Source organism: Oncorhynchus nerka, linkage group LG10, assembly GCF_034236695.1.
Source record: "Oncorhynchus nerka isolate Pitt River linkage group LG10, Oner_Uvic_2.0, whole genome shotgun sequence".
Taxonomy (NCBI): domain Eukaryota; kingdom Metazoa; phylum Chordata; class Actinopteri; order Salmoniformes; family Salmonidae; genus Oncorhynchus; species Oncorhynchus nerka.
Window position 1 is genome coordinate 92,391,409 of NC_088405.1, and position 25,641 is coordinate 92,417,049.

The window sequence follows — 25,641 nt, forward strand, 5'->3', positions numbered from 1 at the left end:
CCACTCTTCCTGAGCAATCTGCTCCAGCTGTCTCAGGTTTGATGGGTGCCTTCTGCACCTGTTAACAAGTAGTTTGGCCCACTCTTCCTGAGCAAACTGCTCCAGCTGTCTCAGGTTTGATGGGTGCCTTCTGCACCTGTTAACAGGTAGTTTGGCCCACTCTTCCTGAGCAATCTGCTCCAGCTGTCTCAGGTTTTATGGGTGCCTTCTGCACCTGTTAACAAGTAGTTTGGCCCACTCTTCCTGAGCAATCTGCTCCAGCTGTCTCAGGTTTGATGGGTGCCTTCTGCACCTGTTAACAGGTAGTTTGGCCCACTCTTCCTGAGCAATCTGCTCCAGCTGTCTCAGGTTTGATGGGTGCCTTCTGCACCTGTTAACAGGTAGTTTGGCCCACTCTTCCTGAGCAAACTGCTCCAGCTGTCTCAGGTTTGATGGTTGCCTTCTCCAGACTGCACGTTTCAGCTCTTTCCATAGATGTTCGACAGGATTCAGATCAGGACTCATAGAAGGTGACTTCAGAATAGTCCAATGTTTTGTTCTTATCCATTCCTGGGTGCTTTTAGCTGTGTGTTTTGGGTCATTATCCTGTTGGAGGACCCATGACCTGCGACTGAGAAAGAGCTTTCTGACACCGGTCAGTACGTTTCGCGCCAGAATGCCTTGATAGTCTTGAGATTTCATTGTGCCCTGCACAGAATCAAGGCACCCTGTGCCAGGCGCAGCAAAGCAGCCCCAAAACATAACCGAGCCTCCTCCATGTTTCACTGTAGGTAGGTATGGTGTTCTTTACTTTGAAAGCTTCATTTTTTTCCGGATGTGAACATAGAACTCTAGTTTTGACTCATCTGTCCAAAGGACATTCTACCAGAAGGATTGTGGCTTGTCAATATGCATTTTAGCAAATTCCAGCCTGGATTTTTTTATGTTTTTCTTTCAAAAGTGTAGCACTTCTGGGTCTTCTTCTGCTCAAAAAGTAATGGATCAGAAACTGACGTCCCTTCACCTTGGAGTTCAGCTTGTATCCCTTTGACAGTTATCCTTGGTTCTTTTTCTACCATTCACACTATCCTTCTGTTGAGTCTGTGATCGATTTTCCTCATGCGGCCGCGCCCAGGGAGGTTAGCTACAGTTCCATGAACCTGAAACTTATTGATAATATTTGCAACTCTTGTCACAGGAACATCAAGCTGCTTGGAGATGGTCTTGTAGCCTTTACCTTTACAATGCAATGTCTATTATTTCCTCCTCAGACAAATCTCTCCTTAGCTTTCTCTGGTCCATGTTCAGTGTGGCACACAATGATACCAAACAGCTCAGTAACTACTTTACTCCATTTAAATAGGCTGACTGACTTCATTACAAGATTGGAGACATGTGTGATACTAATTAAAGAAACTAATTTGTTTGAAATATCACTATAATTCAATTATTTATTATCTTTTCTAAGGGGTACTAACAAATGTGTCCAGGTCTTTTAGAATATCTTTGTAGAATAAGCAATATGTAACGGCTTTCTAATGGTGAAGGAGAGTCGGACCAAACTGCAGCGTGTCTATTGTGATTCATCTTTAATTTTACAAAAACGAAAAACGAAAACAGCCTATACAAGTGTCTACTAACCTCTAACCAGGACATCAAGACACACAGGACAATCACCCACAATACAACCAAAGAATATGGCTGCCTAAATATGGTTCCCAATCAGAGACAACGGTAAACACCTGCCTCTGATTGAGAACCACTTCAGACAGCCATAGACTCTCCTAGAACACCCCACTAAGCTACAATCCCACTATACACACATTCCAAAATCCCAAGACAAAACACACCACAATACAAAAACTCTATGCCACACCCTGGCCTGACCCAATACATGAAGAAAACACAAAATACTTAGACCAGGGCGTGACACAATAATTTATATACTTTCACAGCTTCTTTATTCTATGACAAACCAAAGGCATGCAAGTATACATGATAAAATAGCTTTTAATTTCATCACTTTTCAAGAGGAATGAAGCATTATTTCAATGAGCTGCCAGGGTACCAACGCATTTGAGCAAGTCTGTAAATGTGTTTAGCCTCTCCGGCTGCTATGCATAGCCTACAAGCCATTGATATGGACCTTCGGAACATCTACATTTTAAAAATACTAACATTTTTCCCCAAACGATTTGAGGGAGTGTTGCACATGCGGCTATTCTGTGTTGAGTGTTTAACAAATAAACAGGTCCTCCTATATGCTTCATTTTGAGTTATTTATGCAAATTTGGATGTGATACAAATGTTTGGCTATTTGTTCTGTTTTCTAATACATTCTAAGGCAACAAATTATGATTTGAATGAAGTTGCTTGAAAGGGAAGCGCTCTGCTCTGTTTCTCTCGCAGGCTGTACACACTTCATCAGTCTCTCATTCATAATTTGATGAGCACTTGATAATATTCTCGCCCAGTATTCTCAATTTAATCTGGTCTGTACATATAGCCAACTTCTTTAAATATAGCTTAGCTGTGAATGGTATGTAACCCAATAACAAGGCATGCCTACAGTCGGGAATGCGTTGCAAATCTGTCAGCGAACAGCATGCAGACAAAACAGGCCTTTAGCAATATTTCAAATACAATCATGTGAAAACACAGGGTGGAAAGCAAATGGCTCTTGCTGAAAAGAGAAGACTAATCTGTCTGAAGGCTACCAAAATATTTTATCAACTTGGAGGCTGCTGAGGGAAGGATGGCTCATAATAATGTCTGGAACGGAATGAATGGTATCAAACATGAAAACCATGTGTTTGATACCATTCCATTGACTCCATCCAGGTCATTATTATGAGCCGTCCTTCCCTCAGCAGCCTCCACTGACTTTAAAATATTGTTTGACAAAGTAAAATGAGAGAGAGAGAGTGAGAAAGAGAGGGAGAGATCAGCTTTTGACACGAACGCATCGACCGTCACTGGCGAGCGAGCTGCGCATCAGAGTCAGTGAAAATAGAAAGCATTTTTTAGGACTATCATTTCCTCCTCATATTGTAGCCTACAAAATGTGTGTCTCCACCCACCTGGGCAATTGATTATTGGCTATTGGCGGATTCAAGACAAGATTGTTTTTATTGATCTCAGATTCTTAGTTTGTTAAAGTATTTCGATAATTTGTGCGATATTAAAAAAGATTCTGCCAGTCTCCTGTCATGGTGGGCCCCCCTCCTTCTCCGTGGCTGACGTGAGTAAAAGATTTAAACGTGTTAACCCTCGCAAGGCTGCTGTCCCAGACGGCATCCCTAGCCACGTCCTCAGAGCATGCGCAGACCAGCTGGCTGGTGTATTTACGGACATATTTAATCACTCCCTATCCCAGTCTGTTGTCCCCACATGCTTTAAGATGGCCACCATTGTTGCTGTACCCAAGAAGGCAAAGACAACTGAACAAAATGATTACCGCCCCGTAGCACTCACTTCTGTCATCATGAAGTGCTTTGAGAGGATAGTCAAGGATCATATCACCTCCACCTTACCGGCCACCCTAGACCCACTTCAGTTCGTATAACGTCCCAACAGGTCCATAGACGATGCAAACGCCATCACACAGCACACTGCCCTATCCCATCTGGACAAGAGGAATACCTATGTAAGAATGCTGTTCATTGACTACAGCTCAGCATTCAACACCATAGTACCCTCCAAGCTCATCATCAAACTGGAGGCCCTGGGTCTCAACCCCGCCCTGTGCAACTGTGTCCTGGACTTTGACGGGCCGCCCCCAGGCGGTGAAGGTGGGAAACAACATCTCCACTTCACTTCGCCACTGCCTGTTCACACTGCTATCACCCAGAAGGTGAGCTCAGTACAGGCGCATCAAAGCTGGGACCGAGAGATTGAAAAACAGCTTCTATCTCAAGGCCATCAGACTGCTAAACAGCAATCACTAACTCCGAGAGCCTGCTGCCTATATTGAGACCCAATTACTGGACACTTTAATAAATGGATCACTAGTCACTTTAAACAATGCCACTTTAATCATGTTTACATATCTTACATTATTCATATCACATGTATATATGTATATACTGTATTTTATACCATCTACTGCACCTTGCCTATGCAACTCGGCTATCGCTCATCCATATACTTATATGTACATATTCTCATTCACTCCTTTAGATTTGTGTGTATTAGGTAGTTGTTGGGGAATTGTTACTCGTTAGATATTACTGCACTGTCAGAACTAGAAGAACAAATATTTCGCGACACTACAAGCATTTCTCTACACTCGCATTAACATCTGCTAACCATGTGTATGTGACCAATAACATCTGCTAACCATGTGTATGTGACCAATAACATCTGCTAACCATGTGTATGTGACCAATAACAACTAACATGTGTATGTGACCAATAACATCTGCTAACCATGTGTATGTGACCAATAACATCTGCTAACTATGTGTATGTGACCAATAACATCTGCTAACCATGTGTATGTGACCAATAACATCTGCTAACCATGTGTATGTGACCAATAACATCTGCTAACCATGTGTATGTGATCAATAACATCTGCTAACCATGTGTATGTGACCAATAACATCTGCTAACTATGTGTATGTGACCAATAACATCTGCTAACTATGTGTATGTGACCAATAACATCTGCTAACTATGTGTATGTGACCAATAACATCTGCTGTTCCCCGTGTGTGCAACTTCTGTAAGTGCCTCTACTCTACAGCTCTATGTCACTAATGTGATGATATGCATGCAATGCCTTATTATAAAAGGTGACTTTTTTTCTCATGTGTTCCGGTACCTCAGAGTTCTCCAGGTCACCCCCCCCTTGAGTTCACATTTTGTTCTGGGACCTCCCGATTTACGAATTAAGCACGGGTCTTTACATATACTAAATAAATAGTGTGAAATGAGTTTGATTTAGAATGGGCCGTTATCATGCACCTGTCGGAACACGGGGCAGAGGGATGAAAAGACGTCATCCCTATGCACTTGAATAGCAAATGGAGGACACTTTTCCCGCGGTTCATTTTCATGCCAGCCAAGTAGGCTGTAAAGAAAAGCAATGTACTTAATATTAGGTAAAGTGATAAATAAATATAGTAGGCCTAGCCTATAGAAAGTTGATGGAATCCTCCTCTTTTTAATAGAAGCCATCACAACTCTTTTCTCACACAATTGCATAGCAGAGCCTGTAGAAATGTTGCACAACAGGAACATGTATTTAACTCCATGAATCAACCAGCTATGAGGAGCTGGTTCTCGCTTCGCAACAGGTGATCCTATTCCGCTCAAACTCTGAACGCCAGGGCTCTCATGAAGTGTTTGATTTGATTTTTAATTGCGTTTGCATTGATGTCAGAGTGATTAGAGACACAATAGAGCGCTGAGTACCGGCCATTAGCAACTGGCCATTAGCAAGTTCGGCAGGCTACTAATGACCATCATCAGAATCAGAACACCGTTTTGGAGAAGCCTGGTTACCGTGACGACGACGACTGACTGCTGGTGTGGCATAAATACGGTCAACGTAACAGCCCTGCTTTCTGGAAAGAGAAATGCGTCAGCAATAACATGGAACATGACTCTGCTCTTAACAACAATCACAAACACACAGGATCAACCACCAGGTGTATGTGTTGGTGGGAGAAGGGAAAAGGTGGCAGTTCTGAGTCATGGACAGAGAATTAATAGTTGCTGCACTGCTGCATGTCAATGTGAAAACTACAACCTCCCGCATCTCAGAAACAATCCCTTAGTAAGGTACTTCAACTATGTGTCGAGACAGCCAGTCTGAGGAAGACCTGTGGCTAAATCTACAACCTCCCACATCTCATAAACAATCCCTTAGTAAGGTACTTAAACTATGTGTCGAGACAGCCAGTCTGAGGAAGACCTGTGGCTAAATCTACAACCTCCCACATCTCATAAACAATCCCTTAGTAAGGTACTTCAACTATGTGTCGAGACAGCCAGTCTGAGGAAGACCTGTGGCTAAATCTACAACCTCCCACATCTCAGAAACAATCCCTTAGTAAGGTACTTCAACTATGTGTCGAGACAGCCAGTCTGAGGAAGACCTGTGGCTAAATCTACAACCTCCCACATCTCAGAAACAATCCCTTAGTAAGGTACTTCAACTATGTGTCGAGACAGCCAGTCTGAGGAAGACCTGTGGCTAAATCTACAACCTCCCACATCTCATAAACAATCCAACTATGTGTCGAGACAGCCAGTGAGGAAGACCTGTGGTACATCTCAGAAACAACTATGTGTCGAGACAGCCAGTCTGAGGAAGACCTGTGGCTAAATCTACAACCTCCCACATCTCAGAAACAATCCCTTAGTAAGGTACTTAAACTATGTGTCGAGACAGCCAGTCTGAGGAAGACCTGTGGGTAAATCTACATTAGTTTACGCAAGGTGGCTGGTAGCCTTGCGGTCAAGAGACTTGGGCCAGTAACGAAAGGTGAAAAGTTTGTCAATATGCCCTTGAGCAAAGTACTTAACCCTAATTGCTTCTGTAAGTCGCTCTGGATAAGAGTGTCTGACTAAGTGAATAAAATGTCATGTGTAGAGTGGACATGGGTGCCAGGACAAAACAAATCACCGGAAATTAGAAGAACAACAGCAATGGATTCCGCTTCAGGATAAGAAACAAAAAGGATCAACCAATAGGTTTTTTTTGCTGCACTAATTAAAACAATGCTGTGAATGCAATCTCTTGCAATCAGCTGAAAAGTAGGAATAAAAATGAATAAAATGAGCTCATTATAGATAACTGCAGTGAATGAATGATAAACAACATTAAAGGAACAGTCTCAGAAAGGACAACGGGTTGTGTACTGTACTGTACCTTTAAGATATCAGGAATATTATGGGATATATCAATCATAAAGGAAAAGTAATCAGGATCAATGTGGACGTATGTGTGTACTGTACCTTTAAGATATCAGGAATATTATGGGATATATCAATCATAAAGGAAAAGTAATCAGGATCAATGTGGACGTATGTGTGTACTGTACCTTTAAGATATCAGGATCAATGTGGACGTATGTGTGTACTGTACCTTTAAGATATCAGGATCAATGTGGACGTATGTGTGGACTGTAAAGACAAGTCATCAGGATCAATGTGGACGTATGTGTGTACTGTACCTTTAAGATATCAGGATCAATGTGGACGTATGTGTGTACTGTACCTTTAAGATATCAGGATCAATGTGGACGTATGTGTGTACTGTAAAGACAAGTCATCAGGATCAATGTGGACGTATGTGTGTACTGTACCTTTAAGATATCAGGATCAATGTGGACGTATGTGTGTACTGTAAAGACAAGTCATCAGGATCAATGTGGACGTATGTGTGTACTGTACCTTTAAGATATCAGGATCAATGTGGACGTATGTGTGTACTGTACCTTTAAGATATCAGGATCAATGTGGACGTATGTGTGTACTGTAAAGACAAGTCATCAGGATCAATGTGGACGTATGTGTGTACTGTACCTTTAAGATATCAGGATCAATGTGGACGTATGTGTGTACTGTACCTTTAAGATATCAGGATCAATGTGGACGTATGTGTGTACTGTAAAGACAAGTCATCAGGATCAATGTGGACGTATGTGTGTACTGTACCTTTAAGATATCAGGATCAATGTGGACGTATGTGTGTACTGTACCTTTAAGATATCAGGATCAATGTGGACGTATGTGTGTACTGTAAAGACAAGTCATCAGGATCAATGTGGACGTATGTGTGTACTGTACCTTTAAGATATCAGGATCAATGTGGACGTATGTGTGTACTGTACCTTTAAGATATCAGGATCAATGTGGACGTATGTGTGTACTGTAAAGACAAGTCATCAGGATCAATGTGGACGTATGTGTGTACTGTACCTTTAAGATATCAGGATCAATGTGGACGTATGTGTGTACTGTAAAGACAAGTCATCAGGAATGTATTATGTGTGTACTGTACCTTTAAGATATCAGGATCAATGTGGACGTATGTGTGTACTGTACCTTTAAGATATCAGGATCAATGTGGACGTATGTGTGTACTGTACCTTTAAGATATCAGGATCAATGTGGACGTATGTGTGTACTGTACCTTTAAGATATCAGGATCAATGTGGACGTATGTGTGTACTGTACCTTTAAGATATCAGGATCAATGTGGACGTATGTGTGTACTGTACCTTTAAGATATCAGGATCAATGTGGACGTATGTGTGTACTGTACCTTTAAGATATCAGGATCAATGTGGACGTATGTGTGTACTGTACCTTTAAGATATCAGGATCAATGTGGACGTATGTGTGTACTGTACCTTTAAGATATCAGGATCAATGTGGACGTATGTGTGTACTGTACCTTTAAGATATCAGGATCAATGTGGACGTATGTGTGTACTGTACCTTTAAGATATCAGGATCAATGTGGACGTATGTGTGTACTGTACCTTTAAGATATCAGGATCAATGTGGACGTATGTGTGTACTGTACCTTTAAGATATCAGGATCAATGTGGACGTATGTGTGTACTGTACCTTTAAGATATCAGGATCAATGTGGACGTATGTGTGTACTGTACCTTTAAGATATCAGGATCAATGTGGACGTATGTGTGTACTGTACCTTTAAGATATCAGGATCAATGTGGACGTATGTGTGTACTGTACCTTTAAGATATCAGGATCAATGTGGACGTATGTGTGTACTGTACCTTTAAGATATCAGGATCAATGTGGACGTATGTGTGTACTGTACCTTTAAGATATCAGGATCAATGTGGACGTATGTGTGTACTGTACCTTTAAGATATCAGGATCAATGTGGACGTATGTGTGTACTGTAAAGACAAGCAAAACATGAGATGATTGTACACAGCTCATAATCTCAGATCGAAAGCTCCGGGATTTCCAGACAAGACACCTTGTACACTTGTGAATATTAGATTAGAATTAGGTGTAGATTAGGTGTAGATTAGGTGTAAAATGTGTATGAAATATTACAGCGTCTAACACGGGCATGATACAAATTTTAACAATATTAATGTAAACACTATCGATACTAAAAAAACAAAATGTGGGAAGAGTATCTGGATCCACCCATAGAAGGGGTAAGGGGAGTTGGTTTGGTCACTTGGGACGGGACACCGGAGTGCTCTTTACTGGTGCTCAACAGGTACAGTAAGAAAGATTTGGCAGAGCAGGAAGGGCAGATGCAGGGGATACTGGTCCCGCGTGACTGTGGCACAGACCTGTGCAGTGCAGACCTGACAGGAAATAACTGATGGCGATTGGAGCCCAGCTCCACGTAGGCTGGGTGGGTAAAGCAAGAAGACGGCACAACTCTACCATCAGTCACAAATGATTCTGTGTACTGTACCGAACTGGATATTTCGTCTGGTATGGTTGTAATTTGTAAAACTACGGCATTCTTATTCACACACGCTAAGATGTGGGGGAAAAAAACTATAAAATTAGAATGATAATGGTGATGTCACAGAAGCCCTTTCACTCTATTTCTCAACTGAAAACAACTGAGCTCTTTTTTTTTTATTTTTTTTATTTCACCTTTATTTAACCAGGTAGGCAAGTTGAGAACAAGTTCTCATTTGCAATTGCGACCTGGCCAAGATAAAGCAAAGCAGTTCGACACATTCAACAACACAAGAGTTACACATGGAGTAAAACAAATATACAGTCAATAATACAGTAGAAACAAGTCTATATACGATGTGAGCAAATGAGGTGAGACAAGGGAGGTAAAAGCAACAATAAAAAAGCCATGGTGGCCTTTACGAAGCCACCAAACCAGAGCACCTATCTGGACTTTTGTTTAACCAGAATAGCAAACACAGGTGTGCAAAACTGATGATACAGACCAGATGCTTGACACCAAGCTTCCATTGATTAATGAGGGAGAAAGACAAGGTCATTTCTCTGACAAACACATTTTAGTCACGGCCCAGAATCTCCCTCAGTCCCAGTGTCGGTGCACACACTTTACATATCCACAAACACTCAGGCCCTGTGAGCCAACAGCCCCTTTCAACGAGGTGCTGAAATAGGAGAGAGGAGGAGGCAAGGTCATTTGTAGAGAGATCTGTTTCTATGGCAACACAGCATTGTTCGCATGCCAGCAGGTACGACATTACTTCACTCGTCTCCTTTCAGGGCTCTCAAACGTCCTGATTGATGGCCTTATGCATATGCAAATGAGCTGCATGTCCAGGACAAGCAGAGTGTTTGTGGTCTGAAAGAGAGATAACATGAGTGGGTTAGCTGAGGTGACCAGGACAGACTGAGTGTTTGTGGTTTGAAAGAGAGAACATGAGTGGGCTAGCTGAGGTGACCAGGATAGACTGAGTGTTTGTGGTTTGAAAGAGAGATAACATGAGTTGGTTAGCTGAGGTGACCAGGATAGGCAGTGTTTGTGGTCTGCAAGAGAGATAAACATGAGTGGGTTAGCTGAGGTGACCAGGATAGGCAGAGTGTTTGTGATCTGCAAGAGAGATAACATGAGTGGGTTAGCTGAGGTGACCAGGATAGGCAGAGTGTTTGTGATCTGCAAGAGAGATAACATGAGTGGGTTAGCTGAGGTGACCAGGATAGACAAAGTGTTTGCGGTCTGAAAGAGAGATAGCATGAGTGTTAGTGGTCTGAAAGAGATATAGCATGAGGGGCTAGTTAAGGTGAACAGGACAGACGGAGTGTTTGCGGTCTGAAAGAGAGATAACATGAGTGGGTTAGCTGAGGTGACCAGGATAGGCAGAGTGTTTGTGGTCTGAAAGAGAGATAACATGAGTGGGTTAGCTGGGGTGACCAGGATAGGCAGAGTGTTTGTGGTCTGAAAGAGAGATAACATGAGTGGGTTAGCTGAGGTGACCAGGATAGGCAGAGTGTTTGTGGTCTGAAAGAGAGATAACATGAGTGGGTTAGCTGGGGTGACCAGGATAGGCATAGTGTTTATGGTCTGAAAGAGAGATAACATGAGTGGGTTAGCTGAGGTGACCAGGTCTGTCCAGATCTAACTGCACATGACTGAAATTACAGCGATACGGGCCGTGTCCAGTGACAAACATGATGAAAAACATTTGTGTTGGAGCTTGGAGCCAGTAACGCTGGCTGAGCTGAGTAGCACTGATTGAAAAAGACACCCAATATTTCCTGTGACAAAATCAATTTATTCTCAGAATGATACAAAGAACAACCTGAGCCTCATAGCACAAATCTAAATTCTGGAGAGCCCTAGGCAAGTCTGGGTTGTTCATATAAGTAATAATGCCAGAGATTTTGTTCCAAAGAAAAATCCCTGCTGAGCTGAAATGGTGGACTCCCAGTCGCTTTCTCTGAAACTTCTTCCGTTCTCAGGTACACAGGAGAACAGACCTTAATGAAAGCTCATAACTGTAATGAAATTGAATATGTTTCTTTCATTTTCTGTCCCAGAACTCCTTTCATGCTTCACTGCATTTTCCCTGATTTGAGTTGAGAAAAAAACAAGGCGCAGAAGGGGAGAGAAGTTTTGGAGGCATAAATGACGTAGGGGTTTCACTTAAGTCTGAACATCAAGCGGGATTCAGGCTTGGCATGCCTGGTTCTAATCAATGTCATTTATCCGCATTTCCTAGGCAAAAAGAGCAAAAACGTTCTTATTAAACTGTGATCATGGCACATATTTGATATCTATCAGCTGTACATTGTCTAATCTCTCTCGTTCGTGTTCTCTCATTGTCTAATCTTTCTCCTCATCATGTCCTTGTTGCTGCATTTAACATGCTCTCTGATCCTCAGTCACTTCACATAGAGCGTGTTGGCACATTGCTTTTCAGTCAGATCAGAGTCTGTGGGACGGAGTTTCAACCTTATGGATGCCCATTAAGGTCATGCCAGAGTGTCTTCTGCTCGTCGCCTATTTGTTGAGCAGATTGTCTCTTTTATTCATGAGATTGCCCTTCGAGTATGTTTCCTTAAGTGTATTCTCCAGCCCATGGAGAACTCAGAGTTCTCCATCACCGTATCGGGGTTTCACTCCCACCGTCATACTGCTGTGTTCCCTTATCTTCACAGACGAGGAAGCAGCTCCCACCATCACTGTCATATGTGACTCGTTTCAGGAAACTATGCGTATGTCGCACGTCACTACTTCACAGGAGAGGCATTTGAACGTATTACATGTTTTTGTTGCAGAAATGCCTTCTGCAACATGTGAACTTAATGTGCCTTAATAACAAATTTGTATGTCATCTGTAAATACAAATACACTTGTTAAACTACGAGACCAGTTGGTTTAGCCACAGAAAAAGTCAGGAACCATCCCACTAGCCATGATTGGCTGAGATAATGGATGGGCTGAACATGCTGAGAGAGGAGTTTGGATTGGTCTGCCATGTAGCACGCTTCTGTCTATCACATGAGCTGCTCAGTATGTGTAGTAGATAATCCTTGCTACTGTGGCTGTTTTAAAAATATATAACATTAGCCATAGAGAACTGCAAAAGTGTTGCTACTGCTCTCAACAACATTGCTTCCCAGAATTTAGCAGCCTCTATCGACAAAGTGGGAAAAAGTTGTCATGGACTAACGTTACTTCATGGTTGACGGGAGTAACTAAGCACAACAACAGGCTAAACAAGCTGTAGCTACAGGTAAGAGTCTAACTACATTTTCAGATATAAGTTTAGAATTTTGTCAGGAATAGTTTTCAATACAAGCTTAAGTGTACTGTTCGCTTAGCTAGCTAGCGAACATTACGTGTATGATCTGTGTAGTTGTCACGGCCGTCGTTGAAGGAAGACCAAAGCGCAGCTTGGTGAGCGTACATTTTCCTTTTTATTTAAAATGTCGCCAACAAAACAACAAACGAAAGAAACAACCGTGAAGCTTACAGGACTTTAGTGCCACAAACACCAAAGGTGCGGACTCCGGCCGCAAAACCTGAACCTATAGGGGAGGAACCTCTGGGTGGGCATCTATCCGCGGTGGTGGCTCTGGTGCGAGACATCACACCCTAACCTAACCAAATAGAGAAATAAAACGTCTCTCTAAGGTCAGGGAGTGACAGTAGTAATATTATCAATGTCTCAGGAAGCCATTTGCATTCCTAGTTATTACCTAATGTTAGCTAGCTAGATAACATTGAACCTAGTTGGTTAGCTTAAGCTACCTGCAGATTCATACTCCATACTTCATGGATGGTGGCTAGCTATGCCAATCCCTTTGTACTGTAGCTATGGGTTGGGATTATGGTTAATTAACTAGCTAGCTAGCTATATGTCTAAACAAAAGACTTCACTTTGAAAGAAAATGAGTACATGACCCATCAAGTTAGCCAGGTGTGTCTGGGGATGATTATAGCATTTCTTTCCCATGATCCATCAATTTAGACAAGTGTCTGGGTAAACATCATCTCATAATAATACAACTATTTATACAATATTTTTATCTGGACACTTTCAAAGTCAGATTAGGATATAGGCCAAGGAAGTTTTTGAGTTTTCCTTATTGTAGGCTACTACTTTCACCACTTTTAGTCTTGAAATATGTGGTTGCTAAGAGGTTGAGAAACTATGCTGAATAAGTCTAGACAAACAAGAGCTCTCCAGCAGGTGCACCAAACCATTCAAGGGCCATTTTCTCAAAAGTTCAGGTTACACTTTTGAGAAACACTTTCCCCATTGTTCCTCAACTGTAGTGTATGATATACCATTTTGTAGCTTTGAGTCTCTATTTTTACCCAATGTAAAAAAATAAAAATAAACACAATTTGAAATTGGGTCACATATTGCTGTGTTCGCTTTGTCATGTCTCACGATGAGGAGCTCCCAGCAGCACTTTTGCTTAGAGAACAAGTGGATGAGTATTACTCAGTATTTCATGTACGCCTGATTTGGACAACAATAGCTTGGAGGTTCATGGTTAACAAGATGCATTGCTCTCTGGCTTTTATTTGTTTTATTTGAACTTTATTTAACCAGGTATGTCATTGACAATACATTCTCTTTTACAATAACGACTTACTAAAATAGGGTAATAACTGTGCGGGAAAAAAAGAAAAATCCATGCAATAACAGAAATAGCCTAAAAAAACATATTTGGAACACCTAGCGTTTAAAAAAAACATATTTGCAACAACACGTTAAAAAAACAAACAGGGGACACAAATAATAGCTACTGACTCTAAAAAGCAGTCACAGGGTGGATAACCAGGTCATGTAAACTGATAATGAAACTAGGGCTGGAGATTAATTGGTTGAGTTTTAAATCCTGTTAGAGTTTATTCCAGTCAGTAGCAGCAGCAGAGTGTTGAAATGTTTTGAAGCCAGAGTTGGAGCAGGATGGGGGAGCAGAAAGGGAGATGTAGTTAGTAGAGCGTAGGCTGTAGGAGGACTGGGAGAAGGAGAGGAGTTGAACATCGACAAGGTCTTAATAAAAAAAAACATTCATTTAAACAACTTTTGTTGGAGTTGAAGTTGCTACACTGTTCAGAAAAATCTGAGTTCAGGCAGAAGGAAATGGCTGAAAAGATATGAAAAGGTTGAGGAAGAACAAAGCCAGTCATACCTTTTACTGGCTCGAAGCTAATTATCTTAGCAACAGGGGCTTAGTTGTGGCAAAGACATTAAGGGCTACTGTACCCTACCATGCTCATTTTCCAATCCAAGCTAATTTGCACCCATTCCAGTGTATTATCGTTCATCTTATACAAGTAATGAGGGAACCACTGCTGTGGGGTCTGACTGGGACCCAGGAAGCTAATAGCACCTCTGGAAATGCAAGGAAACACACTGTGGAGCTGGAATTACACTGGCTCCCTCCCCTTGGCATGAACAATAGCTCATTTCTAAATCAACGCAGATCTCCCCTAAAAGCACCACTGACTAAGATCTGAGCCTCCATTAGTAAACCATTGTCAAGATATATGAAATGCAGCCAGTCTTAATGACACACTGTAAAACACTATACCACTGGAGTACCACTAAGGCTAGCTCATAGCAGAGATCTGGAGGAGGACAGAACAACTCCTATTCTTGTTCTATATCCTGGATTGTACTGGAGACAATACTGCACTACAGGGCCAGTAGAGGCAGGAAGGCCATTGGGCCAAGATGAGATTAGGACCCACAGCTGCAGTGTTCTGAGGCCAAGTCCTTTTTCGATGCTGTACTTCAACAGATAACCATATCAATGCCGCATGGCCATACATGAAGCAGCCAGAGAGCATTTCTCAGAGGAAGAGGTCTCTGTAGTCCTGAGGAGATACAGGACTGGCCTGCTCACAAAACTACATGGAAACATAAATGCACTGCTTGCCCTCTCCTCAGAAAGGCAATGATGGAGACTCATGGTGCCAACAAGTGTTCCCCAGCAGTAATTCTGAAATGTTATTTATTTTTACCCATTTTTCACGGTATCCAATTGGTAGTTACAGTCTTGTCTCATTGCTGCAACTCCCGTATGGACTCGGGAGAGGCGAAGGTCGAGAGCCGTGCGTCCTCCAAAACACAGCCCAGCCAAGCCGCACTGCTTCTTGACACAATGCCCACTTAACCCGGAAGCCAGATGCACCAATGTGTCAGAAGAAACACCCTGTACACCTGGCGACTGTGTCAGTGTGCATTGCGCCCGGCCCGCCACAGGAGTCGCTAGAGCGCAATGGGACAAGAACATCCCTGCTGGCCAAACCCTCCCATAACCTGGACGACGTTTGGCCAATTGTGCACTGCCCCATGGTTCTCCCGAACCAGGATCTCTAGTGGCACAGCTAGCACTGTGATTGCAGTGGCTTAGACCACTGCACCACTCGGGAGGCCCCTATATAAAAATATATTTTGTTTTACGCTGATATTAACTTTGTTTCTCCATAGCTGTTTTCGGTCATTTCCTATGACCAAAAACAGCTTCTGGACATCAGAACAGCAATAAATAACTTTGATTTGGATGAAAATGCCCTTAATCCCCGGAACTCAAAGAGGAAGCTGAGAAAGAGAAGCAAGCAAGGCAATAAGTATTCACAACCCTGATTCAATAATTTGTAGAAACACCTTTGGCAGTGATTAAAGCTGCAAGTCTTTCTGGGTAAGTCTCTAAGAGCTTTCCACACCTGGATTGTGCAACCTTTTCCCATTATTCTTCATAGAATTATTCAGGTTGTGTCAAATTGGTTGTTGATCATTGCTAAATAACCATTTTCAGGCCTTGCCATAGATTTTCAAGTAGATTTAAGTCAAAACTGTAACTCGGCCACTCAGGAACATTCACTCTCTTGTTGGTAAGCAACTCCAGTGTTGACTTGGCCTTGTGTTTTAGGTTATTGTCCTGCTTATAAGTAAATTAATATCCCAGTGTCTGGTGGAAAACAGACTGAACCAAGTTTTCCTCTAGGATTTTGCTTGTGCTTAGCTTCATTCCGTTTTTGTGTTCTTAAACTCCCCAGTCCTTAACGATTACAAGCATACCCATAACATGATGCAGCCACTACTATGCTTGAAAATATGGAGCGTGGTACTCAATAATGTGTCGTATTGGATTTGCCCCAGACATAACATTTTGTATTCAGGACAAAAAGTGAATTGCTTTGCCAAATGTTTTGAAATATTACTTTAGTGCCTTGCTCCAAATAGGATGCATGTTTCGGAATATTTTCATTCTGTAGAGGCCTCCTTCTTTTCAGTCTGTCAATTAGATTAGTATTGGTGTCACACCTGCTCCCACTTCCCCTCCCTTGCGGTCGAGGGCAACAGGCTACCCTTCTTAACATGCACCTGTCACCATCATTATGCGCAGCAGCGCTCATTGGACTCACCTGGACTCCTTCACTTTGTTGATTAACCCCTGTATATCTGTCTGTTCCTCGGTGGTGTTCCCTGTGTCCGCATTAATTGTTGTTATGTGTTCCTGTCCAGAATCTGTTCCTGTTCCGTTTCATGTCTGTCAGCTATTAAACCTTCACTCCCTGTACCTGCTTCTCATCTCCTGTGTCGATCCTTACAATTGTGGAGTAACTACAATGTTGTCAATCCATCCTCAGTTTTCTCATTTCACAGCCATTCAACTCTGAAACTGTTTTAAAGTAACAAATGGCTTCATGGTGAAATCCCTGAGCGGTTTCCTTCCTCTCCGGCAACTGAGTTAGGAAGGACACTTGTATCTTTGTAGTGACTAGGTGTATTCATACACCATCCAAAGTGTAATTAATAACTTCACCAAGCTCAAAAGGATATTCAATATGTGCTTTTTAACTTTTAACCATCTACCAATAGGTGCCCCTCTTTGTGAGGCATTAGAAAACCTCCCTGGTCTTTGTGGTTTAATCTGTGTTTGAAATTCACTGATCGACTTACATTTAATTGTATATGTGCGGTACAGAGATGAGGTAGCCATTCAAAAATCATGTTAAACACTTTTATTGCAAATAGAGTGAGCACATGCAAATTTTGTGACTTTTTAAGCAAATCTTTACTCCTGAATTTACATAGGCTTGCCATAACAAAGTGGTAGAATACTTATTGACTCAAGACATTTTAGCTTCTAATTTCTAATTAGTTTGTAAAAAAACAAATTGAACGAAGAGACACACCCCTCCTCACAATGAGAAGCTAATCATTACTAGAAGCATGATCATTACCCAAAGGCAACTCTAAAATGTGCAGTTTTGTCACACAACACAATGCCACAGATGTCTCAAGTTTTGAGGGAGCGTGCAATTGGCATGCTGACTGCAGGAATGTCCACCAGAGCTGCTGCCAGAGAATTCATTGTTTATTTCTCTACCATAAACCGCCTGCAACGTTGTTTTAGAGAATTTGTCAGTAAGTCCAACAGGCATCACAATGCAGACAGACCACGTGTAACCATGCCAGCCCAGGACCTCCACATCTGGCTTCTTCAGCTGCGAGGTGGTGTGCGATGACCCACCCGGATAGCTGATGAAACCGTGTGTTTGGACTACATAAGAATTTCTGCAAAAACTGTCAGAAACAGTCTCAGGGAAGCTCATCAGCGTGCTTGTCGTCCTCACCAGCATCTTAACCTGACTGCATTTCGGCATAACCGACTTCAGTGGGCAAATGCTCACCTTCGATGGTCACTTGCAGGCTGGAGAAGTGTGCTCTTCATGGATGAATCCTGGTTTCAACTGTACCGGGCAGATGGCAGACAGCATGTATGGTGTCGTGTGGGTGAGTAGTTTGCTGATGTCAACGTTGTGAACAGAGTGCACAATGGTGGCGGTGGGGTTATGGTAGGAGCAGGCATAAGCTACTGACAATGAACACAATTGCATTTTATCGATGGCAACTTGAATCCACAGAGATAACGTGACTAGATCCTGAGGCCGATTGTCATGTCATTCATCCACCGCCATCACCTCATGTTTCAGAATGACAATGCATTGTCACAAGGACCTGTAAACAATTCCTGAAAACTGAAAATGTCCCAGTTCTGTCACGATTTACTAGGAGTGGTGGGTGGAATCAGGCGCAGAGAGCAGGGTTCAGTATATTGTCAATTTATTCTCCGGCGCACAAAAACGGTCACGCCAACACACAGGGCACATACAATTGACCAGCCCAAACACAGGACCAAAATAGACTGGAGAATAACCACACGAAAAAACCACCATACAACAGAGTAACAAAAAAAAGCCAACTTCGGCGGAAGTCGTGACAAGTTCTTCCTTTGTCTGCATACAAACCAGATCACCCATTCAGCATGCTCCGGACCGACGTGTACGACAGCGTGTTCCAGTTCCCGACAATATCCTGCAACTTCGCACAGCCATTGAAGAGGAGTGGGACAACATTTCACAGGCCACAATCAGCAGCCTGATGAACTCTATGTGGTGGAGATGTGTCTCGCTGCATAAGGCAAATGGTGGTCACACCAGATACCGACTGGTTTTCTGATCCACACCCCTACTGTTTTTAAGGTTATCTGCATATCTGTGTTCCCAGTCATGTGAAATCCATAGATTAGGATCTAATGAATTTATTTCCATGGACTGATTTCCTCATATGAACTGTAACTCAGTAAAACTCTTTTAAATTGTTGCACGTTGTGTTTATATTGTTGTTCAGTGTAGTCAACCAAATAGCTACCCCGAATATCGGCATTGACCCGCTTTGCACTAACCCTTTAGACTCATCACATACGCTGCTGATACTGTATATTATCTATCAAAATCAAACTTTATTTGTCACATGCCCTGAATACAACAGGTATTACAACATCACCGTAAAATGCAACCAACAGTGCAGTTCAAGAAGAGTTAAGAAAATATTTACCAAATAAACTAAAGTAATAAATAATAAAAAGCAACACAATAAAATAACAATGACGAGGCTATATACAGGGGTACCGATACCGAGTCAATGTGGAGTCTATATACAGGGGTACCGATACCGAGTCAATGTGGAGTCTATATACAGGGGTACCGATACCGAGTCAATGTGGAGGCTATATACAGGGGTACCGATACCGAGTCAATGTGGAGTCTATATACAGGGGTACCGATACCGAGTCAATGTGGAGTCTATATACAGGGGTACCGATACCGAGTCAATGTGGAGGCTATATACAGGGGTACCGATACCGAGTCAATGTGGAGTCTATATACAGGGGTACCGATACCGAGTCAATGTGGAGGCTATATACAGGGGTACCGATACCGAGTCAATGTGGAGGCTATATACAGGGGTACCGATACCGAGTCAATGTGGAGGCTATATACAGGGGTACCGATACCGAGTCAATGTGGAGTCTATATACAGGGGTACCGATACCGAGTCAATGTGGAGGCTATATACAGGGGTACCGATACCGAGTCAATGTGGAGGCTATATACAGGGGTACCGATACCGAGTCAATGTGGAGGCTATATACAGGGGTACCGATACCGAGTCAATGTGGAGGCTATATACAGGGGTACCGATACCGAGTCAATGTGGAGGCTATATACAGGGGTACCGATACCGAGTCAATGTGGAGGCTATATACAGGGGTACCGATACCGAGTCAATGTGGAGGCTATATACAGGGGGTACCGGTACAGAGTCAATGTGGAGGCTATATACAGGGGGTACCGATACCGAGTCAATGACGAGGCTATATACAGGGGTACCGATACCGAGTCAATGACGAGGCTATATACAGGGGGTACCGATACCGAGTCAATGACGAGGCTATATACAGGGGTACCGATACCGAGTCAATGACGAGGCTATATACAGGGGTACCGATACCGAGTCAATGTGGAGGCTATATACAGGGGTACCGATACCGAGTCAATGTGGAGTCTATATACAGGGGTACCGATACCGAGTCAATGTGGAGTCTATATACAGGGGTACCGATACCGAGTCAATGTGGAGGCTATATACAGGGGTACCGATACCGAGTCAATGTGGAGTCTATATACAGGGGTACCGATACCGAGTCAATGTGGAGGCTATATACAGGGGTACCGATACAGAGTCAATGTGGAGGCTATATACAGGGGTACCGATACCGAGTCAATGTGGAGGCTATATACAGGGGTACCGATACCGAGTCAATGTGGAGTCTATATACAGGGGTACCGATACCGAGTCAATGTGGAGTCTATATACAGGGGTACCGATACCGAGTCAATGTGGAGGCTATATACAGGGGTACCGATACAGAGTCAATGTGGAGTCTATATACAGGGGTACCGATACCGAGTCAATGTGGAGGCTATATACAGGGGTACCGATACCGAGTCAATGTGGAGGCTATATACAGGGGTACCGATACCGAGTCAATGTGGAGGCTATATACAGGGGTACCGATACCGAGTCAATGTGGAGGCTATATACAGGGGTACCGATACCGAGTCAATGACGAGGCTATATACAGGGGTACCGATACCGAGTCAATGTGGAGGCTATATACAGGGGTACCGATACCGAGTCAATGTGGAGTCTATATACAGGGGTACCGATACCGAGTCAATGTGGAGTCTATATACAGGGGTACCGATACCGAGTCAATGTGGAGGCTATATACAGGGGTACCGATACCGAGTCAATGTGGAGTCTATATACAGGGGTACCGATACCGAGTCAATGTGGAGGCTATATACAGGGGTACCGATACCGAGTCAATGTGGAGGCTATATACAGGGGTACCGATACCGAGTCAATGTGGAGGCTATATACAGGGGTACCGATACCGAGTCAATGTGGAGGCTATATACAGGGGTACCGATACCGAGTCAATGTGGAGGCTATATACAGGGGTACCGATACCGAGTCAATGTGGAGGCTATATACAGGGGTACCGATACCGAGTCAATGTGGAGGCTATATACAGGGGGTACCGATACCGAGTCAATGTGGAGGCTATATACAGGGGTACCGATACCGAGTCAATGTGGAGGCTATATACAGGGGGTACCGATACCGAGTCAATGTGGAGGCTATATACAGGGGGTACCGATACCGAGTCAATGACGAGGCTATATACAGGGGTACCGATACCGAGTCAATGTGGAGGCTATATACAGGGGTACCGATACCGAGTCAATGACGAGGCTATATACAGGGGTACCGATACCGAGTCAATGTGGAGGCTATATACAGGGGTACCGATACCGAGTCAATGTGGAGGCTATATACAGGGGTACCGATACCGAGTCAATGACGAGGCTATATACAGGGGGTACCGATACCGAGTCAATGTGGAGGCTATATACAGGGGTACCGATACCGAGTCAATGTGCTGGGGTACAGGTTAGTCCAGGTAATTTGTACATGTAGGTGGGGGTAAAGCATCCGCATCATCTGACCACTTCCATATTGAGCGAGTAACTAGTACTTCCTGCTTTAGTTTTTGCTTGTAAGCAGGAATCAGGAGGATAGAATAATGGTCAGATTTGCCAAATGGAGGGTGAGGGAGAGCTTTGTATGCATCTCTGTGTGTGGAGTAAAGGTGGTCTAGAGTTTTTTTTCCTGTGGTTGCACATGTGACATGCTGGTAGAAATGAGGTAAAACAGATTTAAGTTTGCCAACATTAAAGTCTCCGGCCACTAGGAGCGCCACTTCTAGATGAGCATTTTCTTGTTTTCTTATCCTGTTGTCTAGTCCTTTTCCCCCTACCTCTATGTACATATCTACGTCAATTCCCTTGTACCCCTGCACATGGACTCGGTACTGGTCCCCCATGTATATTGCCAAGAGATCGTTATGCATTGTGTATTTATTATTCATGTTATTCTCAAAATTGTAGTTATATTTTTTTTCCATTTCTCTCTGCATTGTTGGGAAGGTAAGTAAGCATTTCACTGTTAGTCTACACCTGTTGTTTACGAAGCATGTGACAAACATTTGATTTGATTTAACACTACTCCAGACGCTTATACCAAGACGAGCCATCAAACAGACAAAGCGTCAATACAGGACTAAGATTGAATCCTACTACGCTGGTTCTGACGCTCAACTGATGTGGCAGGGCTTGCAAACTATCATGGAGAAACACAGCCGCGATCTGCCCAGCTACGCAAGCCTACCATCCGAGCTAAATGCCTTCTATGCTCACTTCGAGGTAAGCAACACTGAACCATGTATGAAAGCACCAGCTGTTCCGGTCGACTGTGTGATCTCGCTCTCCGTTGCCGATGTAAGTAAGAACTATAAACAGGTTAACATTCACAAGGCCGTGGGGCCAGACTGAATACCAGGATGCGTACTCAGGGCTTGTGCTGACCAGCTGGCAAGTGTCTTCACTGACATTTTCAATCTATTCCTGACCTGGTCTGTAATACCAAATTGTTTCAAGCAGACCACCATAGTGCTCCAGAAAATTACGCATAGTGCCTAAATGACTATCGCTCCATAGCACTCACATTTATAGCGATGAAATGTTTTGAAATGTTTTGAAAGACTGACACCCTGGAGCCACTTCAATTCTCATACCCCAACAGAGCCCCAGATGATGGGTCGAGAGCTTCAATTCCTCTGTGTCCACATCACTAAGGAATTAACATGGTACTGTAACAATACAGAGGCGGATGCAAGCAACGATGGTTTAATGAATACAGGTTACAGCAGCAACAGGACAGACAGACTGTACTCAGACGGAATCCGACCCAGGGACTAGGGCGCATCCTCCTATGTGAGCGTGCTGAGAAACCCAGGGGAGAGTGTCCGGATGGGTAGGAAGGAGCACAGCAGATAATCCACACAAGGGCGGCGAGAGATGAGCACGGACACACGACACAACCTCAGGGAAGTAACAACGATCTGACAACAAGAAACACTGGTTACAGAACATATAAAGGGAAGATAAGTGATTCCAGCTGGCGCAGACAATCAGGCCGAGATTGGGAACCACGCCCACACAAACACGGGAGAGAGGAGAGAGAGAGAGAGAGAGAGAGAGAGAGAGAAGGAAAAGGAGGCAGTGGATTCATGAACCGTGACAGGTACACACACACACCCACACAGTTTTGAAGAGGGCATGACAGCGCCTCTTCCCCTTTGGGAGGCTGAAAAGATTTGTCATGGGCCCTAAGATCCTCAAAAATGTTCTACAGCTGCACCAATGAGCACATCTTGACCGGTTGCATCACCGCTTGGTATGGGAACTGCAAGGCACCAACCGCAAGGGGCTACAGATGGTGGTGAGTATGGCCCAGTATGTCACTGGGGCCAAGCTCCCTGACATCCAGGACCTCTATACCAGAGGGTGTCAGAGGAAGTCTCAATTTTATTTGAAAGAGCCACCCAAGCCACAGACTTTTTACTCTGTCACCACACGGCAGAAACCAACAGGACCCTGAACAGCTTCTATCACCAAGCCATAAGACTGCTACACAGCTAATCATATGGCTACCCAGACTACCTGCATTGACCCTTTTTTTGCATGAATTCTCTTGCACACACACACACACACACACACACACACACACACACACACACACACACACACACACACACACACACACACACACACACACACACACACACACACTTGCCTAGTCACTTTACCCATACCTAAATGTACATAGCCACCTCAATTACCTCGTTTCTTTGCACATCGACTCAGTCCAGGTACTCCCTGTATATAGCCATGTTATTACCTCGTTCCCCTGCACATCAGTCCAGGTACTCCCTGTATATAGCCATGTTATTACCTCGTTCGCCTGCACATCAGTCCAGGTACTCCCTGTATATAGCCATGTTATTACCTCGTTCTCCTGCACATCAGTCCAGGTACTCCCTCTATATAGCCATGTTATTACCTCGTTCCCCTGCACATCAGTCCAGGTACTCCCTCTATATAGCCATGTTATTACCTCGTTCCCCTGCACATCAGTCCAGGTACTCCCTGTATATAGCCATGTTATTACCTCGTTCCCCTGCACATCAGTCCAGGTACTCCCTCTATATAGCCATGTTATTACCTCGTTCCCCTGCACATCAGTCCAGGTACTCCCTCTATATAGCCATGTTATTACCTCGTTCCCCTGCACATCAGTCCAGGTACTCCCTGTATATAGCCATGTTATTACCTCGTTCTCCTACACATCAGTCCAGGTACTCCCTCTATATAGCCATGTTATTACCTCGTTCCCCTGCACATCAGTCCAGGTACTCCCTCTATATAGCCATGTTATTACCTCATTCCCCTGCACATCAGTCCAGGTACTCCCTCTATATAGCCATGTTATTACCTCGTTCCCCTGCACATCAGTCCAGGTACTCCCTCTATATAGCCATGTTATTACCTCGTTCCCCTGCACATCAGTCCAGGTACTCCTCTATATAGCCATGTTATTACCTCATTCCCCTGCACATCAGTCCAGGTACTCCCTCTATATAGCCATGTTATTACCTCATTCCCTGCACATCAGTCCAGGTACTCCCTCTATAGCCAGCTCGTTCCCTGCACATCAGTTATTACCTCATTCCCCTGCACATCAGTCCAGGTACTCCCTCTATATAGCCATGTTATTACCTCGTTCCCCTGCACATCAGTCCAGGTACTCCCTCTATATAGCCATGTTATTACCTCGTTCCCCTGCACATCAGTCCAGGTACTCCCTCTATATAGCCATGTTATTACCTCGTTCCCCTGCACATCAGTCCAGGTACTCCCTCTATATAGCCATGTTATTTTTTTAACTTGTCATTGCTACTCACTCTGTATTTATTCCTTATGTCACTATTTCTGTTGTTTTACGAAGCATGTGACAAATACCATTTGATTTTATTTGAATGGTGTACTAATGGCTTACGGCTAACATCAGCATTGAGGGGCATTCTCCATAGCAATTATTGTGAGTCTCCCTTACTGAATCTCACACCGCCACACTTCCAAGTTTTGTATTCACTCGACATGAGGAAGCTAGTCAAGGTTAAACTTGAATGTACTCAAACTACTTCTTTCCAATGTTCTAAAAGTTGAGGTCACTATACCACCAATGAAGTTCGCAGCACTGCCTTACACTATTGTTCTTCGCATAGTGAATTATTCACATGTCGTATGGTTCAGAAAAGATAACAAGTTTAAAGTGTTGAGCTAATCAAAATGTGATGACGTGTGCTTCCTTTAACCCATCTGTGAGAACATGTCTTGAATGCCTTGTGTCAACTGCT

General features: G+C 43.4%; 1 protein-coding gene across 1 annotated transcript in view; it reads right to left on the reverse strand.

The window, feature by feature from the left end:
- Positions 1-25,641, reverse strand: part of LOC115125502 (teneurin-2-like) — a 486,685-nt gene that overhangs the window by 418,817 nt on the left and 42,227 nt on the right. The gene's annotated exons all lie outside the window — the stretch shown is intronic.